Source organism: Astyanax mexicanus, chromosome 12 (genome assembly GCF_023375975.1).
Source record: "Astyanax mexicanus isolate ESR-SI-001 chromosome 12, AstMex3_surface, whole genome shotgun sequence".
NCBI classification, from domain to species: domain Eukaryota; kingdom Metazoa; phylum Chordata; class Actinopteri; order Characiformes; family Acestrorhamphidae; genus Astyanax; species Astyanax mexicanus.
In genome coordinates, this window is record NC_064419.1 from 36,423,534 (window position 1) to 36,428,533 (window position 5,000).

Sequence of the window (5,000 nt, forward strand, 5' to 3'; positions counted from 1 at the left end):
AAAGCAATATTTGACCCGGACGTGATTTGAACACGCAACCTTCTGATCTGGAGTCAGACGCGCTACCGTTGCGCCACAAGGTCATCGACGCTGTAATGTTCATGTTGCCTATCTTTGGACATCATTATTATTCAAGAGAAACTCAGTAGTTAGGCCTAAAGAGCTCTAACTGGAGAAAAAACTGGATATCTCAGGAAGTTGAAAACAAGGCATTTAATATGGAACTTTAGGTATGAGGTCAAAGATGGATTAAGTAATGGGATAAGTATCCTAATTCTCGATTTGCTGAGATGTAGTATTTGAGTGTGAGTCACCTTATCTGGCACGATAGAATTTTCAGTCAGGGCCCGGATAGCTCAGTCGGTAGAGCATCAGACTTTTAATCTGAGGGTCCAGGGTTCAAGTCCCTGTTCGGGCGTTTGCCAATTTCTTACAAGTATGGGTTTAAGAATGCAGGAGTCTCTTGCTTTCCAGATGCTTTCCGGCTGTTCAGAAGACAGTCAGGGGCCAAGCCTAGAAAATATTCCTCCCTTTTCTGCTTGACCACCATGCATCAGTTGAACAATGTGAATTCGCTGTAAGAAAGAATCTGTAAAGGCCCGGATGGCTCAGTCGGTAGAGCATCAGACTTTTAATCTGAGGGTCCAGGGTTCAAGTCCCTGTTCGGGCGGCCAAAGCCTGTGCTTCTTTGTTAAAAAATTAAACCTTTAAATAGCCTCAAGTGAGCATGACCTACAAAGGTTAAAATTGCCCTGCAAGTCACTCAAAGAACTCTGTGTAACTGAGGTACTTTTAAAGTTGTGGACTAACTGGTCCCACTCAATGACTAGATTAAAAGCAACATTTGACCCCGACGTGATTTGAACACGCAACCTTCTGATCTGGAGTCAGACGCGCTACCGTTTCGCCACGAGGTCATCGACGCTGTAATGTTCATGTTGCCTATTTTTGGACATCATTTTTTTTCAAGAGAAACTCAGTAGTTAGGCCTAAAGAGCTCTAACTGGAGAAAAAACTGGATATCTCAGGAAGTTGAAAACAAGGCATTTAATATGGAACTTTAGGTATGAGGTCAAAGATGGATTAAGTAATGGGATAAGTATCCTAATTCTCGATTTGCTGAGATGTAGTATTTGAGTGTGAGTCACCTTATCTGGCACGATAGAATTTTCAGTCAGGGCCCGGATAGCTCAGTCGGTAGAGCATCAGACTTTTAATCTGAGGGTCCAGGGTTCAAGTCCCTGTTCGGGCGTTTGCCAGTTTCTTACAAGTATGAGTTTAAGAATGCAGCAGTCTCTTGCTTTCCAGATGCTTTCCGGCTGTTCAGAAGACAGTCAGGGGCCAAGCCTAGACAATATCCCTCCCTTTTCTGCTTGACCACCATGCATCAGTTGAACAATGTGAATTCGCTGTAAGAAAGAAGCTGTAAAGGCCCGGATGGCTCAGTCGGTAGAGCATCAGACTTTTAATCTGAGGGTCCAGGGTTCAAGTCCCTGTTCGGGCGGCCAAAGCCTGTGCTTCTTTGTTACCAATTAAACCTTTAAATAGCCTCAAGTGAGCATGACCTATTAAGGTTAAAATTGCCCTGCAACTGACTGACAAAACTCTGTGTAACTGAGGTACTTTTAAAGTTGTGGATTAACTGGTCCCACTCAATGACTAGATTAAAAGCAATATTTGACCCCGACGTGATTTGAACACGCAACCTTCTGATCTGGAGTCAGACACGCTACCGTTGCGCCACGAGGTCAGCGACGCTGTAGTGTTCATGTTTCCTATTTTTGGACATCATTATTATTCAAGAGAAACTCAGTAGTTAGGCCTAAAGAGCTCTAACTGGAGAAAAAACTGGATATCTCAGGAAGTTGAAAACAAGGCATTTAATATGGAACTTTAGGTATGAGGTCGAAGATGGATTAAGTAATGGGATAAGTATCCTAATTCTCGATTTGCTGAGATGTAGTATTTGAGTGTGAGTCACCTTATCTGGCATGATAGAATTTTCAGTCAGGGCCCGGATAGCTCAGTCGGTAGAGCATCAGACTTTTAATCTGAGGGTCCAGGGTTCAAGTCCCTGTTTGGGCGTTTGCCAATTTCTTACAAGTATGAGTTTAAGAATGCAGGAGTCTCTTGCTTTCCAGATGCTTTCCGGCTGTTCAGAAGACAGTCAGGGGCCAAGCCTAGAAAATATTCCTCCCTTTTCTGCTTGACCACCATGCATCAGTTGAACAATGTGAATTCGCTGTAAGAAAGAATCTGTAAAGGCCCGGATGGCTCAGTCGGTAGAGCATCAGACTTTTAATCTGAGGGTCCAGGGTTCAAGTCCCTGTTCGGGCGGCCAAAGCCTGTGCTTCTTTGTTACCAATTAAACCTTTAAATAGCCTCAAGTGAGCATGACCTATAAAGGTTAAAATTGCCCTGCAAGTGACTCAAAGAACTCTGTGTAACTGAGGTACTTTTAAAGTTGTGGACTAACTGGTCCCACTCAATGACTAGATTAAAAGCAATATTTGACCCCGACGTGATTTGAACACGCAACCTTCTGATCTGGAGTCAGACGCGCTACCGTTGCGCCACGAGGTCATCGACGCTGTAATGTTCATGTTGCCTATTTTTGGACATCATTATTATTCAAGAGAAACTCAGTAGTTAGGCCTAAAGAGCTCTAACTGGAGAAAAAACTGGATATCTCAGGAAGTTGAAAACAAGGCATTTAATATGGAACTTTAGGTATGAGGTCAAAGATGGATTAAGTAATGGGATAAGTATCCTAATTCTCGATTTGCTGAGATGTAGTATTTGAGTGTGAGTCACCTTATCTGGCACGATAGAATTTTCAGTCAGGCCCCGGATAGCTCAGTCGGTAGAGCATCAGACTTTTAATCTGAGGGTCCAGGGTTCAAGTCCCTGTTCGGGCGTTTGCCAATTTCTTACAAGTATGAGTTTAAGAATGCAGGAGTCTCTTGCTTTCCGGCTGTTCAGAAGACAGTCAGGGGCCAAACCTAGAAAATATTCCAACATTTTCTGCTTGACCACCATGCATCAGTTGAACAATGTGAATTTGCCATAAGAAACAATCCTTAAGGGCCCGGATAGCTCAGTCGGTAGAGCATCAGACTTTTAATCTGAGGGTCCAGGGTTCAAGTCCCTGTTCGGGCGGCCAAAGCCTGTGCTTCTTTGTTACCAATTAAACCTTTAAATAGCCTCAAGTGAGCATGACCTATAAAGGTTAAAATTGCCCTGCAAGTGACTCAAAGAACTCTGTGTAACTGAGGTACCTTTAAAGTTGTGGACTAACTGGTCCCACTCAATGACTAGATTAAAAGCAATATTTGACCCCGACGTGATTTGAACACGCAACCTTCTGATCTGGAGTCAGACGCGCTACCGTTGCGCCACGAGGTCATCGACGCTGTAATGTTCATGTTGCCTATTTTTGGACATCACTATTATTCAAGAGAAACTCAATGGTTAGGCCTAAAGAGCTCTAACCGGAGAAAAAACTGGATATCTCAGGAAGTTGAAAACAAGGCATTTAATATGGAACTTTAGGTATGAGGTCAAAGATGGATTAAGTAATCGGATAAGTATCCTAATTCTCGATTTGCTGAGATGTAGTATTTGAGTGTGAGTCACCTTATCTGGCACGATAGAATTTTCAGTCAGGGCCCGGATAGCTCAGTCGGTAGAGCATCAGACTTTTAATCTGAGGGTCCAGGGTTCAAGTCCCTGTTCGGGCGTTTGCCAATTTCTTACAAGTATGAGTTTAAGAATGCAGGAGTCTCTTGCTTTCCAGATGCTTTCCGGCTGTTCAGAAGACAGTCAGGGGCCAAGCCTAGAAAATATTCCTCCCTTTTCTGCTTGACCACCATGCATCAGTTGAACAATGTGAATTCGCTGTAAGAAAGAATCTGTAAAGGCCCGGATGGCTCAGTCGGTAGAGCATCAGACTTTTAATCTGAGGGTCCAGGGTTCAAGTCCCTGTTCGGGCGGCCAAAGCCTGTGCTTCTTTGTTAAAAAATTAAACCTTTAAATAGCCTCAAGTGAGCATGACCTATAAAGGTTAAAATTGCCCTGCAAGTGACTCAAAGAACTCTGTGTAACTGAGGTACTTTTAAAGTTGTGGACTAACTGGTCCCACTCAATGACTAGATTAAAAGCAATATTTGACCCCGACGTGATTTGAACACGCAACCTTCTGATCTGGAGTCAGACGCGCTACCGTTTCGCCACGAGGTCATCGACGCTGTAATGTTCATGTTGCCTATTTTTGGACATCATTTTTTTTCAAGAGAAACTCAGTAGTTAGGCCTAAAGAGCTCTAACTGGAGAAAAAACTGGATATCTCAGGAAGTTGAAAACAAGGCATTTAATATGGAACTTTAGGTATGAGGTCAAAGATGGATTAAGTAATCGGATAAGTATCCTAATTCTCGATTTGCTGAGATGTAGTATTTGAGTGTGAGTCACCTTATCTGGCACGATAGAATTTTAGGTCAGGGCCCGGATAGCTCAGTCGGTAGAGCATCAGACTTTTAATCTGAGGGTCCAGGGTTCAAGTCCCTGTTCGGGCGTTTGCCAGTTTCTTACAAGTATGAGTTTAAGAATGCAGCAGTCTCTTGCTTTCCAGATGCTTTCCGGCTGTTCAGAAGACAGTCAGGGGCCAAGCCTAGACAATATCCCTCCCTTTTCTGCTTGACCACCATGCATCAGTTGAACAATGTGAATTCGCTGTAAGAAAGAAGCTGTAAAGGCCCGGATGGCTCAGTCGGTAGAGCATCAGACTTTTAATCTGAGGGTCCAGGGTTCAAGTCCCTGTTCGGGCGGCCAAAGCCTGTGCTTCTTTGTTACCAATTAAACCTTTAAATAGCCTCAAGTGAGCATGACCTATTAAGGTTAAAATTGCCCTGCAACTGACTGACAAAACTCTGTGTAACTGAGGTACTTTTAAAGTTGTGGATTAACTGGTCCCACTCAATGACTAGATTAAAAGCAATATT

The 5,000-nt window shown here is 43.4% G+C and overlaps 17 non-coding genes across 17 annotated transcripts; 11 read left to right on the top strand and 6 right to left on the bottom strand.

Annotated features, from left to right (window-relative positions):
- Positions 1 to 11: 11 nt before the first annotated feature.
- On the bottom strand, positions 12 to 83 carry trnaw-cca (transfer RNA tryptophan (anticodon CCA)). The gene has a single exon. It is a non-coding gene; the product is annotated as a tRNA-Trp (tRNA).
- A 262-nt stretch (positions 84 to 345) lies between these two features.
- trnak-uuu (transfer RNA lysine (anticodon UUU)) lies at positions 346 to 418 on the top strand. The gene has a single exon. It is a non-coding gene; the product is annotated as a tRNA-Lys (tRNA).
- A 179-nt stretch (positions 419 to 597) lies between these two features.
- On the top strand, positions 598 to 670 carry trnak-uuu (transfer RNA lysine (anticodon UUU)). The gene has a single exon. It is a non-coding gene; the product is annotated as a tRNA-Lys (tRNA).
- A 175-nt stretch (positions 671 to 845) lies between these two features.
- Positions 846 to 917, bottom strand: trnaw-cca (transfer RNA tryptophan (anticodon CCA)). The gene has a single exon. It is a non-coding gene; the product is annotated as a tRNA-Trp (tRNA).
- A 262-nt stretch (positions 918 to 1,179) lies between these two features.
- Positions 1,180 to 1,252, top strand: trnak-uuu (transfer RNA lysine (anticodon UUU)). Its single transcript has one exon. It is a non-coding gene; the product is annotated as a tRNA-Lys (tRNA).
- A 179-nt stretch (positions 1,253 to 1,431) lies between these two features.
- Positions 1,432 to 1,504, top strand: trnak-uuu (transfer RNA lysine (anticodon UUU)). Its single transcript has one exon. It is a non-coding gene; the product is annotated as a tRNA-Lys (tRNA).
- A 174-nt stretch (positions 1,505 to 1,678) lies between these two features.
- On the bottom strand, positions 1,679 to 1,750 carry trnaw-cca (transfer RNA tryptophan (anticodon CCA)). The gene has a single exon. It is a non-coding gene; the product is annotated as a tRNA-Trp (tRNA).
- Positions 1,751 to 2,012: 262 nt separating this feature from the next.
- Positions 2,013 to 2,085, top strand: trnak-uuu (transfer RNA lysine (anticodon UUU)). The gene has a single exon. It is a non-coding gene; the product is annotated as a tRNA-Lys (tRNA).
- A 179-nt stretch (positions 2,086 to 2,264) lies between these two features.
- trnak-uuu (transfer RNA lysine (anticodon UUU)) lies at positions 2,265 to 2,337 on the top strand. The gene has a single exon. It is a non-coding gene; the product is annotated as a tRNA-Lys (tRNA).
- Positions 2,338 to 2,511: 174 nt separating this feature from the next.
- trnaw-cca (transfer RNA tryptophan (anticodon CCA)) lies at positions 2,512 to 2,583 on the bottom strand. The gene has a single exon. It is a non-coding gene; the product is annotated as a tRNA-Trp (tRNA).
- A 503-nt stretch (positions 2,584 to 3,086) lies between these two features.
- trnak-uuu (transfer RNA lysine (anticodon UUU)) lies at positions 3,087 to 3,159 on the top strand. The gene has a single exon. It is a non-coding gene; the product is annotated as a tRNA-Lys (tRNA).
- Positions 3,160 to 3,333: 174 nt separating this feature from the next.
- trnaw-cca (transfer RNA tryptophan (anticodon CCA)) lies at positions 3,334 to 3,405 on the bottom strand. The gene has a single exon. It is a non-coding gene; the product is annotated as a tRNA-Trp (tRNA).
- A 262-nt stretch (positions 3,406 to 3,667) lies between these two features.
- Positions 3,668 to 3,740, top strand: trnak-uuu (transfer RNA lysine (anticodon UUU)). Its single transcript has one exon. It is a non-coding gene; the product is annotated as a tRNA-Lys (tRNA).
- A 179-nt stretch (positions 3,741 to 3,919) lies between these two features.
- On the top strand, positions 3,920 to 3,992 carry trnak-uuu (transfer RNA lysine (anticodon UUU)). The gene has a single exon. It is a non-coding gene; the product is annotated as a tRNA-Lys (tRNA).
- Positions 3,993 to 4,167: 175 nt separating this feature from the next.
- trnaw-cca (transfer RNA tryptophan (anticodon CCA)) lies at positions 4,168 to 4,239 on the bottom strand. Its single transcript has one exon. It is a non-coding gene; the product is annotated as a tRNA-Trp (tRNA).
- A 262-nt stretch (positions 4,240 to 4,501) lies between these two features.
- trnak-uuu (transfer RNA lysine (anticodon UUU)) lies at positions 4,502 to 4,574 on the top strand. Its single transcript has one exon. It is a non-coding gene; the product is annotated as a tRNA-Lys (tRNA).
- A 179-nt stretch (positions 4,575 to 4,753) lies between these two features.
- On the top strand, positions 4,754 to 4,826 carry trnak-uuu (transfer RNA lysine (anticodon UUU)). The gene has a single exon. It is a non-coding gene; the product is annotated as a tRNA-Lys (tRNA).
- Positions 4,827 to 5,000: the final 174 nt, after the last annotated feature.